This window comes from Eumetopias jubatus, unplaced genomic scaffold (assembly GCF_037043125.1).
Source record: "Eumetopias jubatus isolate StellerSeaLion01/CBP00866 unplaced genomic scaffold, mEumJub1_p1.0 scaffold_10, whole genome shotgun sequence".
In the NCBI taxonomy this organism is placed as follows: domain Eukaryota; kingdom Metazoa; phylum Chordata; class Mammalia; order Carnivora; family Otariidae; genus Eumetopias; species Eumetopias jubatus.
In genome coordinates this window covers 7,109,595-7,129,389 of record NW_028274816.1, presented here as the reverse complement: position 1 = coordinate 7,129,389, position 19,795 = coordinate 7,109,595, and the positions used below count along the sequence as shown (strand labels likewise).

The window sequence follows — 19,795 nt, the reverse complement described above, 5'->3', positions numbered from 1 at the left end:
TCTCCCTCTTCCACTCCCCCTGCTTGTGTTCCCTCTCTCACTGTTTCCCTCTCTCTCTCTGTCAAATAAATAAATAAAATCTTTAAAAAAAATTTTTTAATAAAATGAACAAATCTTTTTTAAAATAAATAAATAAACTAAAAACTTGGGGTTTTTAGTTTATTTAGTTTATTTAGTTGTGACTCTTGATCTTGGAGTCATGAGTTTGAGCCCCATGTTGGGGGTAGAGATTACTAAAAGAAATAAACTTTTAAAAAAATGAACTAAAAAATAAAGACTCTACTGGAAAAATTCAAGGGCAACAGAAGGTAATTGATAGTCAAGGTGACATATAACATATAACATGGAAAGACGTGTTCCTGGCATGTTTAGTGGTGTGGGTATGTGTGTGTGAACATACATATGTGTATGTAAATACATAAAAAATAGAACCTGTTTTTAAAAACAAACACACCACACACACACACACACACCATACATCTCAGGCCCATCCCGTCTCAGCTGCACAACCCTGAGAAAGTTACCCTCTCTGTGCCTCAGTTCCCTCATTTGAAAAAAGAGAGAATAACGTCCTGACCTCACAGGGCTTTGAGAGGATTCTAGGGGGTAACACAGGTGGGGTGCCGGGGCTGCGCCTGGCACAGTGCATCCAAGTCGAGATGACAAGTAGCAAGCTGACAGAAAGGGCCGAGCGGTCTGGGAGGGAGTAGGCAGGGAACCTGCCCCTTCCCTGCCACCCCGACCCTGCAGTGAGCCTGACCCCCCACTCTGCCCTGGCAGTGGCCTGGCCTAAAAGTAGTCACACCTAACAACTGCTATCGGGGGCTCTGAGCAGCACCAGGGGCTGACACCCCCATGGGATGCCCAGCTGGGCCTCAAAGGAGAGGCCGTCTGCCCATCCTGGGCTCAGGGGGAGGTGGGGAGATGCTGGGCGCAGAGGGAACTGCCATCTGGCATCCCAGACAGTAACAGGACCTCACTCCAAGCCTTGCAGGCCTGTTCTGAGAAGAGAAAGCATAACGCCTGCCCTCAGGACAGGTTCTGCAAGCTCTGAACCCAACCGGAGGAAAGGGGTGGGGGCGGGTGGGCCCACTCTCCCACCTCCACCTAACCCTGAGTTGGGCTGGATGGACACACAGTGGAGGACAAGCCAGGGCACCTGTTTACAGGCCAGGGGAGCAGCCCTAAGCTCAGCCTCCAGGGTAGGGATGAGGTGAGGATGGGAGGGAAGGCCTGGGTTACAACACAGCCCCTGCCCTCAGGCAGTTTTCAGTGGGGCGGGGGGGGGGGGGGGGGGGGGGGGGCAAAAGCCAAAGAGATCTGCCTTGGAAATGAGAAAGCAGAAAGCGCTCTAAATACCAACCAGGAAAAGACCCTCCTGTTGCACTTCCTGCCTGTCTTGAGCAATGCACGGAAGTAGCCCACCCGCCTCAACTTCCCCACCTGCCAGAGACAAAGCAATGCAGGGGACACAGGCCTGGGCTGAATGTCAGGAGACCCAAGCTATAGTCTGAGCTCAGCCTCTCGCCCGCTCTGGTCCCTTCGAGCTCAGAAGAGCAAAGGAGCCGGCCACGGAGAGGTCAGTGGGAAAACATGATGGGAAGACACCTCCGCCCAGATCTCAGCAGGCCATGCTGGGGGCCATGGCCGCCCCCGACCACCCATGAAGCCCAGCACGACATCACTGTCTGGTCTTGGCCCCCCAAAGTCACCGCCTAGTCCTACAGACCACCCCCCACAGACCAGCCACTGGAGTGCCGAGCCCGGATCCAAGGTGCTGAGAGCCCACTTCCTCAAGGCTTCCTGAAAGCCTGAGTGAGGCCAGGAGGGCACGGGATGGGCAGGGGGACTGCCTGGTGAAGCCCAGCCCAGAGCCCAGAGCGCCCTTCTGCCAGGGAGACAGTTCTAGCTGACCCCCCCACCCCAAACCACAGCCCAGCCTCTGGAGCTGCACCCATACAGGGGCTCAGGAGGCCCTCCCTACAGCTAAGCCCCCTACTCCCGGTCACTTCCTCCTTCCTTCCACAAACTCCTGCCTTCCACAGCCAGGCTCCAGCGGGGCACAGGAACCCACAGTGACAGGACCCCAAGCACCCCCAAACACAAGCCTCCCCGTGGGGTAGCCTGCCAGGGCTTCTCGCACCTGGCTGGGACCCTAAGAACACCAAGCCCAGCCCTGCTCACCCCCTGGCCAAAAGAACTCCTCCACGGCTTCCAGAGGCTTCTTTGTGACTGCATGATTGGACTTATTTCGGTTCCCCAAACGAGCCCCACCCTTTTGACTCCAGGCTCTGGGGCCTAAAAGCACTGCCTACCTCCCCAGCCCCGAAACCCCCTCTGCCTAGCGAACTCCTGCCCAACCCTTCAGAGCCAGCCTCAGCAGCCACCTTCCCCCAGGAGGCCTGCCCAGTCCCCTCCTAATCAGGATTTGGTGCCTGCCTCTACCTCCCCAGTGCCTACATGGCCCATCAAGACGCAGGGCACCCAGCCTGTCACTGCTGGGCTACGTGACACCACCATCCCACCCCCAAGGCTGACGTCTGGCTACACACTGCCCAGCTTCCAAAAGCCAACCGTTGGCTGCCGCAGAGGGGACACTTAAAACCCCATAGCTCCACGGACTGAGACAAATACAGCGGGCACCGAACGGGCATTCGGGGGCTGGGCACAACCCTGGTGTCCCTGCTCCCGTCTGCATGAGCTCGGCAGGTCACCTGCCTCTCAGCCTCAGTTTCTCACCTGAGCAATGGGGAAGAAAATGTCCCTGCCCTCTGGCCTAGTCCAGCAGTCAAGTGACCTCATGGCTTATAAAACCTCCTTGTAAATCCAGAAGCTTCACACATTTCTGGGGGCCAACCGTGCTGTTTGTTTCAACCACAGGAGAGGAGGCTCCCCCTTGGGGCCCATGCTCTCCACCCTACCTGTGCTCACACCCCGCACCGGGTGACATGCTGAGGCCACAGTTAGCAAGGTCCCCCAGAGAGGTCCCCTGGGGAGCTCATGTTGGTGGGGGAGAGGAGACACATGTGAAAAGTGAGCCCCATGAGGAAGAGAAACGCCAAGGTGGGCAAGGGAGCAGCCTCAGGCTGAGAGTCCGGAAGGCGGGAAAGCCTCAGGGACCAAACGTCGGAGGAGCTGTGTGACCATGGGCACATTAATTAGCCCCTCTGGGCCTGTTTCCTCACTCAAAGAATGGGCTGGTAATGGTCCCAGCGGCTTCACACAGAGGCCAAGACGCCGGGAGTGCCATCACGAGGGGTCACCCCAGCTGGCTCCAGACACAAGCGGTGGGCAGCCGGAGAAACCTTGATATCAACGGGCACTGGGGGACACCCTTTAACTCTGGCTTGGCTTCCCGACAGCCCCCCAAAGGCGGCCCCTCCCTTGCTCCCGGCCCAGAAAGCTGGGGGTACAGAAGTACTGGTCGCTGGCCCAGGCACCGCCTGACACTAAGGCTCTCCGTGCCCGGGGGCCTGGGCAGTGGCTCCAGGGAGTCTGGCTGTCTCAAAAGGGGACACTTCCCCATTAGCCTGGGTCCCCCATTAAAGCAGCACCTCCAGCTGACTTCAAAGGGCTCCTCCTCCCCCGGCCAGATGGGGGGCCAAGGGAGACAGGTGTGGGAGGCCGGGAAGCTGTGCAGGAGTGGAGTCAGCCTGGCTATTGCAGAAGTGGGGAGACTGAGGCTCGGAGGCGGCGGCACGTGGCTCCTCATCCACATCCCCACCACTTAGTGAGACCAGGGGAGACTGTGCCTCCCACACAGCTCTAAGCAGGAAAACGCGCACTGTCCCAAAGCTGTGGAGCCCTGTGGGGCTCAGTTTCCCCATCTGTGCAGAGAGGGGCTGTGTCCCGAGCTCCCGGGCCTCGCCCTGCTCAGCCGGCCAATGACACCAGGAACCATCGACCCAAGTCAGCTGCACCGGAGGTAGTGACACTGAGCTACTTCCCAGGGGCACCAAAGGCCCCTGGAGGGGATGACAAGGGCCTGGATCCTGGAAGACGAAGAGGTCCCCACCAGGGTATTATGGGTCCTGGGGGGGGGGGGTGGGTTGGCGGGGTGGCACCGCCTACTACGCGCACAGCCTCGCGTTCCCTGAAAGCCAAGCCTGCTGTGCTGCGGACCCCCCGCGGGCACGAGCTCCTCCCTGGGTCATGAGCTCTCCCGCCCCCATCACCTCCATCCTGGAGCAGGAGGAAGCGGGAGGAGGTAAGCCTTGGGGGCCACGTCCATGTCTGCCAATCAGGGTACCCGCAGCAAAGAGCTCAATCTGTTTCTTTTCCCTCGGGACACTCACAGGTCATTCCCTCCAGTGGCCAATGTGGGGAGGGGTGCAGACAGGGGCATGGCAGGGAGGATGGAGAAAGGAGGGTGCCCCCGGTGTCCCCTGGCACCAGCACTGAGAAGGGGATCACCACAGAGCCTGGGGAAGGAGGAAGGCTGCCAAGGGACGGACTCTGGAGCAGACCACTCGAGCCCCCTTTTCTCCCGAGCTTGAGGACCCCTGGAGGAGGAGCCCTCAAATGGGTGACCCGAGCCAGGATGGGGTGTGAGCTAGGGAAGCAATAAGCAGAGGGGCTGCTTGAGCAAAGAGCAGGAGCGAGGCAGGCAGGGTGCTGACAGAGTCAGGGGGCTGGCCGAGTGCACAGGAAGCCCTGAGAGGTAGGACTGCACTGGGCAGGGGGCGGGGGGCGGCCAGAGGCCCCCAGAAGCCAGAAGAAGGGGTTCAAACATGACACTAGACAGGAGAACTGGTCCAGCTTGTGTGCCAGAGGAGCCCAGGCAGTCTGCCGGCCCCTTCTCCAGGGCCCCAGTCAGCCATCCCACCCCATGTGGACAGCAGGGCTTGGCTCGGGGTTCCTCCTTCCCGCCCAGCACTTGGCTGGTGCTCAGATGCTGCCTGAGAAATAGACCTACTGATGGGATCAGCAGGTGTCAGGAGAAGGGACGATCCAGTGTCGTGGGAGAAATGTCACAGAAGAGGATCCGAGCCCACCTCTGACCCAAGACTTGTCCCCACCCCAACACCTAGAGGGCTTACAGGGGAAAATCGGGAAAGGAAGGTGCTCCGGCCCAGGTCAGCACCCAGGATCGGGCAACACCCCAGGCCTGACATGGCTGTCTGTGAGATCGGGGGACAGCGGCAGGTCGAGCCAGATGCCCATGGCCGTCAGGTGGGCGCCCCGCCATCCTCCCTGGGGGCCGGGGGTGGGAGGAGCCCTAGTGAGTGGGTGGAGACTCTGGAAGCTGGGGTGGGGGCAGAGCTGGAGGGCCACCTGGCAGGGGAGCAGGGCTCCAGCCACCGCCAAGGAGACTCAAGACCTGGGTACGCTGGTCTCAGACACCTGGGAAGAGTTTTCCAGGCATACCTGGCTTTCCTGGCCACCTGCCTGGGCACGGCCACTTCACAGATATGAGCTAGCAGTCAGCCCTCCCCAAGCCCTGCCCATGCTGACCTCCCTGGTTCCCTCCCCCTCCATGTTCACCCTCCCACCCAAAGCAGGACAGGCAGCGATAACTCCTCTCCTCGAGTCGTGGCTCTGCGGCACCAGATGCAACATGTCACCCTGTTTAGGCCTTAACCATGAGCAACCCATTTTACAGATGCCAGAGACTGGCTCAAATAACCTAGCTCACCTCTCATGCTACTGGAAGCAGGCAGAGTGGGGCTGGGGGGCAGGACCCAACGACCTCCAGAAGACCCCTGCCTCTCGGGCAGTCTCATTCACTGAGCCGAACTAACTCCCAGCTCGTAGCTACGCAGGTCTGTTCAAACACATAACTGCCCGATGGGCCCACCCCCCCCTTCCCTCCCATCGCTGAGACGGGACCCCATGGAAGGCTAGAACCAGCCACTCGGATTCAGGCGTCCTGTGGGACCCACTCTGCCTGCTCCCTCGGCAGCCCCAGAAGGGTCCCGACTAGAGAAAGCTCTGGCCTCTCTCTGGGCGCTGGAGGATGGAAAGTGGCCGTCAGCTCAGTGTGAATGTGCCCCCCACCCTCTTTCTCCAGGACAGGAGACAGGTGAGGGACGCTGATGGATGGGCCACCGGCCACCTCTCAACGATCACCAGGAGGATAGGATGGCAAGTCAGGGAAAATCCGGGGGGTCAGATCATCCACGGCCCAGCTGAAGCAGGACTCCAGCACATGTCCCAGCCTCGGGACAGCCACAGGACAGCCCTGCCCCAGCCCCAGCGCCCCCTGCAGCGCGTGCAGACAAGGGTCAGGCCAGAACCACGGGGTGGGGGACCCACTCAGGGGAACCCGATTCCTCCCTCCACATGGTAAGGATCACCTCCTACTCACCCTTCAGAGCCACCCAGAGCCCCGGCTCAGCTTTGCCCCACCCAGCCTCTCCAAAGAGGAAGCACCACGTCCTGACCCCACTTGGGGCCTCAGACATGGCAGCTCTCCATGACAGGTAGCGTGTGCACCTGGACCACCCCGGGGGCGGACTCGCTGTGTGACCCAAGATGAGAAAGTGCCCTGCTGGGCCTCTGTCTTCTCCTCTGCAAACTGGTGGGGGATGGGGAGGGTACCTACCACACAGGGTGGGGGTGAGGGGAGGAGGAAATGGGTTAAACCATGAGTTATAAACTGTAAAGGGGGGTACATGTCCCCACAACAACAAGTCTGACCTTTATCTCCTCTTGAAAAAGCACCTTTGGCCTGTTTAGAGGCCTTCCTCCTGCTCCATCCCACCACTCACGGCCTCGCCCCTCCCTGCACCGACGCCCATTCCTAGAGGACTCTCAGGAAGTCTCCTTCTCTGGAGATCCACTCCCAGCAAAGGGGCCCTTCGAGACCACCCCGTCCCCAACCCCCAGAACCGGCTGCCAGTAAACAGACACTGCTTTGCACTCAGACTTTACAAGAGACTCTGCCCCCACAAAGTTCACACCTTCCTTTCTGAGCGCACCGAATCCAGAACAATCTGAGAGCCTCCCTTCCTCTGCACCCACACCTCACATCAAAAGCCACAGGAAAACCCCAGAAGGCCCCCCTCTGGAGGTGGGAAGACCCGCCGCTTGGTTAGAAACAGACCCTCCCAGAACAGACCCTCCCCGACTCGGTCCCCAGAGACGCCTGCACTTCCTGCGAGCTGGTCCCTCTACACTTCCTCTTGGGTCTGCTCACTTCTCGTTTCAGTTACCTTCGTTCGCCCCAACCCAGGCAAGGAGACATCATGAACTCACAGACCCAAGGTTCTAGTTACAGGTTCGTTTTTCTTAAATACATTAAAATAAACACCTAGCAAATTTTAAACATGCTCATCCACATATGAGCTAGAACACGCCCCCGCCCCGAGCCCCGTCTGAGAAAGGCTGGCCTAGTCCCTCTCACGTGGGCCACCCTCAGGTTGCCCACCCGCACGTATGTGGCCGACAGCCCACGGCCACGCAGCCATCCAAGCAGAGCCAGCCTGGACTCCAGCCACCCAGACTCTGGCCGCCGGGCCGGGCCTCAGGGGCCGGGGGCCCTGCTGCACCGAGGCCCAGCCCAGCCCTCTGCTTTCCTCACCCCTGCCACTCCCCTCCCCCAAGGGCTGGCCAGAGAGGAAGCACCCAGGGCCAGCTGTCCTGAACCCCGGGTGGTGACACAGAAACGAGGCACCTGCTTCACCCTGTGTGCCTGGGTCTGGATGAGTCCATAGAATGTTCCAGAAGTACTTACTCCCACTGATCCATGTTGGTCCCTGGGGGCCTCGGGTTGGGCGGGGCCGGAGGGAAAGGAAGACGATTCCATTTTCCTGAGGCATCTCGGTTCTGACTCTTGGGCATGTGTCACTTTCAGAGTTTGTTTTTTGGTTTATTTTTCTTTCTAACGTAACAAACAAAGTTCGATTGCCCGTCCCTCGCTAATTGTTACCGTCACTGAGAAAGAGTGTACTCGTAAATGTAAAATTACAACCGTGAAAAGTGGACATCTGAGAGTCCAGGGCTGATGGAATTCCAGGTGGAACGTGCCCAGTGAGCACCCCGCCACGGAAATAACCTCACCCCCTCGTCAGGCTGGGCAAAGCCTGGGACCAGCTCTCCAGGTCCTCTGTCCAGGAGGCGCCCCGCCTCCCGCAGCCCCGACCCTGTCCACCCCTGGCCGGTACGGAAGGCCCGGCCCGCGCCCCCCTCGGCCCAGGCCGCCAGGACACAGGGCGCCCTGGCCCCCCCTCCCCACCCCCGGCCCTTTACCTGGCTCTCGTCCAGGCCCCCTCGGGGGCAGCCCGGCCCACGCCTGCCCCTCCTCAGCCGGCGTCCGGGAGCACACGTGGGAAGCCTCCTTCGCCGGCTACCTACCGAGAGCGAGTCACATCTGGGACCCACAACTTCCTGCTCCACGGCGGCTGCTGCACAAAAGCTAAGGCTGAGCCCTGAGCTAGGCGCCTCCGGGCTTGAGGGGGAGGGTGGGGGGACTCTCCCAGCTGCAGCGGGGCCCTCAACAGAAGTGGGAAGAGGCATCAGGCCAGGCTCCCGGCTCCAGTGACTTCATGGAAATTGGAAGCTTGAAGCTGGAACGACTTTCAAAAAGTGAAAATAAAGCAAGCACCCAAACCTTCATTAGAAGCCCCAAGAAGGCGGTTGGAGGCCAGGAGTAAATGCATCTTTGATGAGCACTGAAGGCGAGAGCAGCCCAGCACCGAGCCCCATCCTGGCTCCCCCACTGATAGGCAGGCCCTGATCCTCGGTTTCCCCACCCACGTGGTCAGGGGGCTTCAGCCATCTCTGCAAGGTCAAAGGCCTCCAGCCTCATCTGCTGTCTCTCCATTTCGCAGCTGCCCCCAAGCCAAGGTCCATGCCTGGAGTTGCTATTCCAAGCAGCCCGCGCCCCCAGAGAACCCCAGCAGCCCTGAGCCCCAGGAGGCCAGGAAGCAAGCCCCTTCTGCTTTGCCAGCCCTCGGTTTCCCCATTGGGATCATGTGGTGCTCAGTGGTGAGGCAGCAGGCTAGGAAGGGCCTGGAAGCAGGGAGCAGAGGCCTCCCAAGATAGAGGGGCAAGGCACTCCTGGTCCTCAGGGAGCCTGTTCAACATGTGACCTGGGGTCCTGCGATCGCTTTCTACTTTTTACCCTGACAGCAAAACCTACTGTTTGGTAACAAAGTGGAGAACCGAGCCCCGTTTTCCCAGCTGCCACTCTTGCCTTTCCCAGGCCTCTGTCTCAGCTCCGTCCTCAGAGGAGGCCGTGGCCAGGCTCTTCCCTCCTGACCTGCTGCAACCCCAGCCCTGGCCACTGGGCACCTGACCCCCCAGCCCTCACACAGACTTCAAGGTCCTGGCAGGGAAGGCCCGTGCACACAGGTTGACGACCCTTATGATCAGCATTTGGACACTGGGCTAGCATTGTGCACAGCCTCACACAACTGCCCATCGGCCCCATGAGGAAGGTCCTGCTATCCTGCCCCTTCTGAACAGGAAGTTGAGGCACAGAGAGGCCACTCACTTGCCCAAGCACACACAGCTAATAAAAGGCAGAGCCAGGCAGGAGTCAAACTCAGGTCCGTCTGATTCTGCGGCCTGTGCTCGCAACCACTCACCCCATGACCATTGTAGGACCAAAGAAAGGCTTCCCTGAGGACAGGCTACTCCAAATCCCACTATATACTCCTCCCCGTGGCCAGGACCCCTCTCTGGTGCTGGGGACACAAACGGGACTTGGACACAACCCCCGTTGGCCAAGCTCCCAGGTTAAGATGTGCCCACCAAGGTCTGCACAAAGGTCTGGGAGAATCACCCACGGAGACGAGCTACGTGGACCAGAGCTCCAGGCAGAGAGACCTCACCCACCTGGGAGCCACAGGCTGAGAAAGCGGCAAGGCCCTGAAACAGTGGGCAAGAAGGAATAAAAGCACAGCAAGAACAAGGCAGACAGGGCTGTCAGGCGACCAAAGGACAAATAACGCCGAGCCCTGAGCCAACAGATGTCGAGCCTTTCCCCTCAGGAAGAAACCCCACAGCACAGTGCCTTTGGGAGCCCAGGCAGGTTTCCCAGAGGGGGTGTAAGTAGGGAAACACCATCTGTACCTCAGTCACCTCATCTTTTCCTTCCCCTAAACTCAAGGAGCTCATCACACCCCCAGGGGAGCCCTGAGAGGAGTCTGAGCAATGAGGCTGGTGATTTGCCAGCCCAGCCCCTCGTCCCATGGATGAGGAAGGAACAGGCTTACAAGCCCTAGAGTCAGAGCCCCACGGAGCAACCTTGGCCAAGCTGTGTGATCCTGGCAGCCCAGGAGCCCGTCTATAAAGTCACCCAGGTCCTTGCAAGGCGGGGAGGCTTAGGTGAGAAACGTGTGTAAGGCACAGAGTAAGTGCTCAGTTAAAGCCAGAAGACAAGGGAGGCCAGACCAGGTGGGTTTTCTCAGTTCCGAACCCCAGATCCTGGCTCTACCGCATGCCTGCCCGGGTCAAAGGCCTTCTGTGGCTTTGCTGTGCCTCCTGAGTCAAGTCCTGACCCCCACAACTCATGTTTCCATGCTCCCTGATTAGGAGTCAGAGACCCTCGTTCCATCCTATAACTCAGAACCAGTTGCATGACGTCAACCAGTCCCTTCTCCCTCTGGAAACCCAGTTTCCTGTCTGTTAAATGAAGGACTGGGCCCCAGCGTGTCCATATATTCCCAGCCCGGGAAAGAAAAGGGATCCCGGCCCATCCCTGAGTCCACATTCCACGCCTCACTCTTCCACACCTTGACTCAGACCCTTCTGCCACCAGGAATGGTCAAAACGCTGCCCATCCTGCCGAGACAAGTATAAAGGCCCCCTCCTCCAGGAAGCCTTCCCCAGTGTCCCATCACTACAGCCTCTGGGCCGCAGAGCGCCACAGGCCTCTCCACAGGGCGTTTACAGTGCTCTACCCTCCTTCTGCAGCAACCATCTCCACTCTCGGAACGGCTCCCTGTTCCTATGGGGAACCAGCCCTCCATGGGTGGACCTGTGACCGCTGTCCACTGAGGAGTGGGCGTGGGCCTCAAAGTGGTCCGGGGAGATCCAATTCCGGGACTTTGGTTGGAACTACGTCGGAAACAGCCCGGTGGGACGTGAGCTAGAAGCGACCGGCGCCACCTTTGCCATTGCAGGAGCCAGCCTGCAAATGACCTCCAGCTACCCTGGGTGTTCATGCCCCTCCCACGCGACTTGGGCGACCCAAAAATACGGCAGAAGGCACACTGCATGGTGTGACCTGAGAGACACGTGGCTTCCACCTGGCCCGTACGCTGTGAGGACACTCAGGCAGCCCCGTGCCAGGGAGCCGCGGGCCGTGTGTCCCCGGCATCCTCAGGAGCAGCGCCCGCAGCCCCGGTCTCCGGCAGCTGGACTCCCTCTCGCCACCGCGGCCCTGGCCCGCTCCGGAGGGAGCCAGGATCGCCTCTTCTCTTCGGGAGACCCCCGCCCCGCACCAGGCCATCAAGGGGCCCTCGGTGACATTTCCGCGGCACGGACCTGCGCTCAGATTCTCGTCTCAGCACTGGCGTCCGGTCCGCTGGCCCCAGCTCTTCCAGGCTCGTCGTGGTCAGGACCGCTGCAGGGAGACCCCGGCCGAGGGGGCCCTGTCATTCACCTTCCTCCCGGGCTGATTTTTCACACGGGGTGCGGTGGGGGGCGGTGTATTCCAACACACCAACTCACCTCCGGCCCCTCTGCCTCCATCTCTTCCTGGCTGTGGGCTCAGGGGTGTGCCGGGATCCCCTGCTTTCCCAGCCTGGGGACATACGGACACGCTCTGGCTCCCTCCTTCACGCCACAGGCAGAAAACCGGGATTCCAGAGGAGAAGGGGCTGGCTGAGGTCAGGCAATGGGTTACAAGTGACAGGTTGGAACGAGGACCTCCTAACTCCTAATCAGCGGTGGTCCTAAGGGGCGGCTTGGGGCGAGGCTCAAAGCCACTCCAAATAAACACATGTGCTAAGTAAACAGCATCTTAGCTATTAAATTCGGCTCCTCTGCACGGCGGCCCCAGCTCTGCAGAAATCCGCCGCCTGTCGCGGGTCCAAAGCCAGAACAAGGGGAGAGGGTCAGCCCTGCATCACATGGGTGGTACGCCGCCCCCCGCCCGGAGGGCAGGGGGCTGGCTCCCATGATCCAGATGGCCCCGGCCTCTGCCAGGCCCGGGAGACAGGACTTTGGAGGAAGAAGGGGGCAGCCAGGGTCACAGGGTGTTGAGTAACAGCAGAGAATCCTAAAAGAACAGATGTGAAAGCTACTGCCCTGCCAACCAAAAGTCTTCATTTCCTTTGAAAAACTTGGCAGCTGGGCTGCACCAGCAGCCGCCTGTCCTTCCCCACACCCAGCTGCCATGTGAACGGTTGAGGGGCAGGGAGGAAGGCCACGCTCCGCCCCACAGAGCCGAGGAAGGGGGTCACCACCGTGAGGCCACGCCATGAAAATGGCAGCCACGGACCTGTATGCGGAGAGCCAGCTCTCTTTCATTTAACAATATCACAGAGGTGTGAAAATCTAGGGGCGCCTGGGTGGCTCGGTCGGTTAAGCATCTGCCTCTGGCTCAGGTCATGATCCCAGGGTCCTGGGATCGAGCCCCAGGACCCGCTCCACACCAAGCAGAGAGTCTGCTTCTCCCTCTCCCTCTGCCCCTCCCCCTGCTCGTGCGCTCTCTCTCCCACTCTCTCAAATGAATAAAAAAATCTTAAAAAAAAAAAAAATCTAGAAGGATGTGCCCAAATCTTAGGAGTTACCACTAAGTTGGCAGAATTTAACAGTTTTATTTTCATACCTATCTTTTTATTTATGACTATTTTCCAATTTTCTCTAAAAAAATTTAACTACCCGTGTCATTAAGAGACACCAGGTAAAACTACCATGAAGAAAAAAACAAGAATCAGAAAAAACAATGTCCTGAGACCAAGTTCTCCCACAGTGCCAAACTCAGCACCGCTTGTAACCAGGTGAAAATGGAACGGTGTATAATTAAAAAGGCGACGACGTTAAAGCCACTGAGCGTCGGCGGCCTCAGGCACTGCACAAGAGGTGCAAGCAGACAATGCCAACCTCCCAGTAGAAGCCCGCAAGCCTGTCTCTGTCTCCAGCGTGCTCCCGTGCAAACGAAACTGAATGAGATCAAGCCTCCAGATACCCCTCCCGATTCATAGGAGGTTCATGGGGGTAAGGAACGTGTTACACATGATAGGAGGCTCTACTGTAGGAAAAGGGATCTGGCTTCCAAAAACCCCCAAACTGGGGCGCCTGGGTGGCTCAGCCAGTTAAGTGTCTGCTTTGGGCCCAGGGCATGATCCCAGGGTCCTGGGATCAAATCTCACATCAGGCTCCCTCTCCCTCTGCCATTCCCCCAACTTATGCTCTCTTGCTCTTTCAAATAAATAAAATCTCTAAAAACAAAAACAAAAACAAAAACAAAAAAACCATGGCACCAGGGAGAGAGTGGATGACTATCGATCCTGTCATGCAGTCTCATTATACAGGCCTTATTTGGACCCACATTTTTTAAAAAACTAAAATAGATGTATATCTGATGTGTATGGAACGATTGGAAATTTGAACTCTGAGTGGATTAGCTACAGTCAGAGAGAACATTGTTAGGTTTCAGGTGTGGTAATAATCCTGGGGGGGTTAGTCCTTATCTCGTAGTAATATACACTACAATTTGTCCAGACGAAGCGATCGGTCAGGAGGGGAAAGCGTGCGGGAGAAGGGAGGACCCCGGGGTGGCTGCTAAGGGAGGGGTACGCAGCTGCAGTCAAGTTCGTCTGCCTTCCCTCATATCCCTGTAATCCTTCCCTAGTGAAGCTGAGACCCGGTCCCTGGAAGAACTCTGGCACCTCATCTTGTTCGAGTCTCAGCAGTGAAGGGGTCGTGGTAAGCCCCTTCCCACTGATGGGCAATGTGCCGCCCTGGGAGGGAAGGCCACTCACCCCGGGTCCCAGAGCTAGAACCTAACGACAAAAACCACAAAACCAGACTCGATCCTGCTCCTGGCCCAGCCCCCAGACCACATGGGATGAGCTCCCAACCTGAACCCCAGGCCCCCTGTGCTTTCTGCACAGGGGGCCTGCAGGGTCCCAGGCTTCCCCGTCACGCCCTCACTGGGCAGAGGCACTCCTCCTCCGTGGCCTCGGCCTCCACCCACCGCCCACACAGGAGATGCAAGGCTTCCAGGACCAGCCAGGGTGCAACAATTAACCCCTCTCCCTGCAAAGTCCTCGTGGGAGCCCCCCTCTGTCTCATCCACTGACCACAAAACAGTTTCCCCGGGAACGGAGCACCCTCCGCGGCCCCAGACACCGCCTACCGCAAACCTGCATCGGCGGGGGTGCGGGGGTGCACCCCTCCTAATTTACACTACAGAGAATCCCCAGCGTGTGCAAACTCTTCGCTGCCTGCTCCTCAGAGGAACGCTCCAACCACAAAAATACCAGCAACAACCTACATGTCCAGCAATAGGGGACCGAGAAATCTGCCAGGACTTCTCTCGCCCCGGAGGCCGGGCCAGCCTGGTGTGTCTGAGATCCCCGACGACACACTCCCAAAGCGTGGCGGGCACGCTGGGCTGCGGGAACTTCCCTTAGAGGACAAGAAAGACATTTGTCGTGAGCAATTTGTTCTCTTATCCCTTAAAAAAAAAAAAAAAGCCCTCTGGAGGGATATACACCCGTATATTAATGGGTTACTTCGAAGAGTACAGATTCTGATTTTTGTCCTCACTTTGTTGCTTGAGTTTTCTGATTTTTCAATAATAAATGTGAATTTTTTTTCTGTAATTAACATAAAAAATTCAAGCCACTTAAAAGGAAGCTATGAACTGCCTTTGTCCTTCTCCTGGGAATGTAATGAGAGCCTTGGCCAAGGAAGCAGAAGCAGCCTCTAAAGTTCACATCGCTTCTCTGAGCCTCAGTTTCCCCATCTGTGGGGTAGACCCACCAAGTGCACTCCTCCCGCCATCCCTGTGGAGCCTGTTCCCTCCCCTGTGAGATGGGGACCGTAAGGCACACCTACAAAGCCATGGAAACAGTGTTTGCCCAGCCTTGCCCTCTCCCACCCCCCTGTGGACAACCAGGCCCATTTCTGACCTTTGCTCCCAGGAACCTCCTGACCCTGCACCCAGGCTGGTGGGGACCCAGGGGTATCCGATGCCAGACACTGGGGTGAACAGTCCTCATGGCCACACACCCTGAAGTTCACCCTGCTCAAGGCTGACATGCTGAGCCCTTGAGTCCTTCTGATCGCCCTTCAGGAAGGGGGTATAACCCCATTTTACAGAGGAAGACCCAGAGGCTCAGAGGGCATAACTGACTACCTTCCTGCACACACCAAAGCCAGATGAAGACTGCAGCCTGGAGACCCTTCAGTGAGCTACTCCAACACTCTAGTCACAGGGCCAGGGGTGGGGGGAGCCAGTCAGCCATTCTGCATCCCTTTGGAAGAGCCAGGCGCACTGCTTAGTGCTGCGGGCAGGACTGAGGGAGGACTAGGGTATGACAGGGCATATAGCTGGAAATCTGGGGTTTTGTGTAGAATCTCAGAGTTTCAGATTCTGGCCATGAATCGAAAAGAAATTGTAAGCTGTTCTCCTATCAGTGCGCTGGACTTACTGCTGTGTGACCCAGAGCAAACCACTTAACCTCTCTGGACTTCAAGTGTGTCATCTATAAAGTGGAAAAAATAACACAAGTTACTGTGACAATAAGCTACACTTTGCCCCGACTAATGATAATAAAAAGCAACAGTGAACAGTGAATGCCAGGCACCATTCTAAGTAACGTGAATGAATGTCCTTTCATTCCGACCATTAGGCATTTTTTTTAACTTTGTATTTTGAAATAATTTCAAACTTCCAGAAAAGTTACAAGAAAAACACAAAGAATTCCCCTGCACTTTTTATGCAGATTTGCCTATTTGTGCTGTTTTGCCTCACTTTAAGATCCGCCTGTGTATGGGTCTCTCTTCAATATTTGAAAGCAGATTGCTTACACCATGCCCCTCTACCCCTAAATACTTCAGTGTGTGTTTCCTAAGAACAAGGACCTCTACAAATAGTTATCAGGTCATTTAACATTGATACAATGCTTTTATCTACAGTGCATATTCAATGTCATCAACTGGCCCAATAATGTCCTGTACACGATGGTTTTTTTTTCCAGCCTGGGTTCACATACTGAGTTTGGTTTGTTCTGTCTGGAACAGACAGATCTGGCACCGTTCCTTGGCCTTTGAGATAAGTATTCTTACTGCCTCCATTTCATAGATGAGAGACAAGCTCAGAGAGGTTGAAGCACTTGCCGTAAGTCACACAGCTAGGAAATGTTGAGCTGAGACTCAAGCCCAAGAGGCCCCCTCCAGAGGCTGTGTTCTTGTCTGCCAGGCATAAGACCTTGCAAATAACAGCCTTTGTTGTTAATAGCTGGAAACTGTGGCTCCCTCTGCAAACAGCCAGACTACTCCCAGCCACCTCACTCAGCAGGTGGTCATTAGCTGAAGGAGTGGCCTCCTGCTGCCAGCTCCGTACACCTGGCAATGGCCCTGGCCCAATGCCCACCACCCCAGCCTGCCGGGCTCCATTTAGCCCCCTCTATAATAACCTGGGAGACAGAGAGGGCAGTGGAGGGCTGAGGGTGGGAGGGAACCATGGCTCCTGCCTGCCTTTTTCCCCCCTCTTAAAGTGACAATTCAGGCTCAAATGTCCATGTCCAAAAGGCAGAGGAAGGCAACGGCCCCAGAACCAAAGCCTGAGGTCAAAAGGCCCCCCCCCAGGCCAGGTCCCTGACCCACAGTCCACCAGCACTGAACGCGACCTCTGAGGTCAGCTGTCCAAGAGGGGGACGGAGCACTTTCTAAGACACCTGATCCGGTTGCATGGGAGGGAAGGGTTTACAGGAAGAAGGAACAGCAAGCACCGGGGCTGGGAGGCAGGAATGGAGTTCTCTGTGAAGGGAGCAGAAAAGATGCAGGACTTGAGGGGTCGCGCAGCCTGTGCTACTCAGAGAGAGGAGAAGGAGCCTGTGGGTGGATCCCACGTACTTGGCTTCCTCAGTGAGGACCCTCCGGGATGTGGAGTCATCAACTGCTCTCTGGGCTGGGGGCCCCTTTCCCCAGTTCTAACCCAGGCCAAGCATCAGCTTAGGAAACCACCCTCTTCGGCTCCTAAATGGGTGTGGCTCAGGGCCTAGAGGCTACCGTCACCCCCGGCCCCCATCCACCTGCCAGCCAGCCCCCATGAGAAGGCTCTCCAGCCGCTGGGCTGGTCGTGAGCCACAGCTCCCCTCGGACTCACACCAGATAACAGGAAGGTCTGCAACAGACCAATTAGGATGTTGTCTTCTGCTTGAGTTCCAGACTGTTTTGTTGACTTTAAGGCTAATCTGTGCTGAAACATTTCAAAATCCTAGGACCTTCCCGTTGGCCACCCGATTAAATTCAGAAGTTTTCATCTGTCCCCAGACCAGACCCACAAATCACGGTCTGAGCTTCAGAGGCAGAAGTTCTCTTGAAAGTTTTCCAAAGTTTTGCTTTTCTTCCTTTGAGACAATTTTGAAAACACAACAAGCATGAATAAAGAAGAAAATGATCAATCACCAGACTCCCCCCAAAGATGTCCCAATGAAGACCTGCCCCTGTCGGTCCTTCTCCAGTGCCCCTGCGCAGGACTGGCCTGCCCTGCTGTGTGAGGCTCTCCCTACAGAGGCGTTTGGGGTCAAGGTGCACTTTGTCTCCCCAGTGGGCTACTGGGCTCAGGAGGGCAGGGAGCATGCCTAACGCGTCTCTTTGCCCCCTACCTAGGCTGGCCACCCAAGGCTCCCCTGCTGGAGTCAGCCACAGAGTCAACATGAGCCACTATCCCCCATCAGCCGTGCCTGTGTGCCCAGGTACAGAGAAAAAGGGTCCAGGAGGTGGAGGTCAGCAGCAAAGCCCCAGCGCATCCTCGGGGAAAATGAAGAGCAGGAGGAAAGGAGGGGTGAGCAGGTAATGCGTTGTGCCCTTGGTGGAGGGTTTAAGGGGTCCACTTGACTCTGCCTGCTGGGGTGGGGTCAGGCTCCCGATGTGGACTCAAACCGACGTCACCAGAATCATGCCAGAGTAGGACGGGAAGACCAAGAGGCCAGGCCCTAGTCCCAGCTCCAGGCCTGCCTTGTCATGAGACCTTTGAAGACCTCAGCTTTCCCGCCTATAGATGCGGCTGGCCATTCCAGCCCTAACTCGCAGGATGAAACGATCCAAGGGATGTGCCGCAGCTTTGTAAGCCATCTGGCCTCAGAAATCAGAGGGCTCCCACCTCTCCCTGCCCAAGAGCAACCTCTCTCCAAAGCCTAAGAGCATCAGGAGCTGAGGGAAGAGGACCCCTGCATGTGAAGATCCTGAACACTGAGCCCTGGGGGAGGCAGCTGCCCACCCCGGCTCCCCCTGGCGCAGCAGGCCACTCCTGTGGGGCCTCCTCGCTACACCCAGGGTCTACACCAGACAAGCGCCCCACTACTATGAGGGCAGCTACCCATGTGTCAAAGCAGGGCCTGAATAACAGAGCCCCGAAGCCCTGCCTGCCGAGTCCCCCAGCCTCGTGCCCTGAGACCAGTGCAGGCCTGTGGTCATCCACTCACACCCCAGTTGAGCATCACTCTGGACCAGGTCCGAGTGCGCTTCAGCACGCGGGGGGCTGGTCCGGATCCAGCCGTTCTGGGCACAGCCCCACCACCCAGGGCAACTGTGCTCCCCGCCTGAAAGTCTCCAATTCTAGTAGGGGCCTAAACTCTCATTTCCAGCTTTGACTCTGGGACTCAAAGAACCTGAGTTCTTGGCCTCTGAGGAAGGGGACCCAAGAAAGAAACCTTCAAATCCCACCGAGAAAGGCTCCAGCATCTCTCTGCCAACCAGAGCCAGCTACCACCACCATTACCCATTTCCTTCAGGTGTAAGGGTTAGGTTTCAGGTTTCGCCCAGTGGGGATCTAAGTTAGGGGCCAGCGCCTTGCGCGCGCGCGCGCGCGCGCTCTCTCTCTCTCTCTCTCTCTCTCCCATCCCCCCTCCCCCAACCGGGCGAGGGGTCCTGCTCAGCCCGGGCTGTGGTTGGATTGCCTCCAACCCCAACCCCTGGTCTGGCCCTCACTGAGCCTTCTCCCCCTGAGGTATTACTGTTACTTTCAATACACTCTACTAGCCCCCTTGTCCAAGTCTGGGAAACAGAACCAACCAGCCCCTCTGGACCATCACAGGCCAACAAGCTTGCCGGCGTTGGTCCGAAGGCCCCCGGCCCGGGGGGGGGGGGGGGCAGGCGGGGGAGGGCACAGAGCCGCGTCCCTCCGGCTGGTCTCAGTCTTGCCCTCCGGAAAGTGGGGCTGGGCCGCAGCTCCTGCCGGCGGGGGCTCTGCGAGGCTTTCCCGCGGCCCCGGGGAAGGGAGGGGGGCAGAGGACCAGGGAGGGAGCATCCCAGAAGACCCACCCCAAATCTCGCAGGAGGAGCAGAGCGCGGGGAGTAGGGGCGGCTCCGCGGGTCCGGGGGCCGCTCGGCCCGGCATCCCGCCTCCGCGTCCTTCCCGGGAGTCGGCCCCACACCCACCCGGTCTCCGCCTGGGTGGGGCCGGGCCGGCGCGCGGCGAGGAGCGCGCAGACACCCCGCGCGACAATCCCCCACGACGCGGGGATGGTGGGGGGAGCCGGGGACGCGAACGGCGGCGCGCGCTGCCACCCGGGGTCGCCGCGCCTCCCAGCACCGGGGCCCGGGCCGCCGCCGCCGCCGTGCTCACCTGCCGCCGCCGCTCCGGCCGCCGCCGCCTCCGCCTCCGCCGCCCGAGTGGCCGCGCAGCCGGCCGCGGGCGTGATCCGCCAGTGCGGGCGGGGGCGGC

General features: G+C 58.2%; 1 protein-coding gene across 6 annotated transcripts in view; it reads right to left on the bottom strand.

Annotated features, from left to right (window-relative positions):
• ADCY7 (adenylate cyclase 7) overlaps positions 1-19,778 on the bottom strand; it is a 54,279-nt gene extending 34,501 nt beyond the window's left edge. Inside the window, exons 1-2 of one of the 6 annotated variants that reach the window (XM_088027360.1) lie at positions 8,191-8,338; positions 7,676-7,822 (exon numbers count right to left, since the gene is read on the bottom strand). The gene's annotated coding sequence lies outside the window, so the exon portion shown is untranslated. Of the gene's footprint in view, positions 1-2,184; positions 2,326-6,307; positions 6,508-7,675; positions 7,823-8,190; positions 8,348-19,696 lie in introns of those variants that run through there. The other 5 variants (XM_088027359.1, XM_088027362.1, XM_088027357.1 and 2 more) reach the window with 5 other exon arrangements.
• Positions 19,779-19,795: the final 17 nt, after the last annotated feature.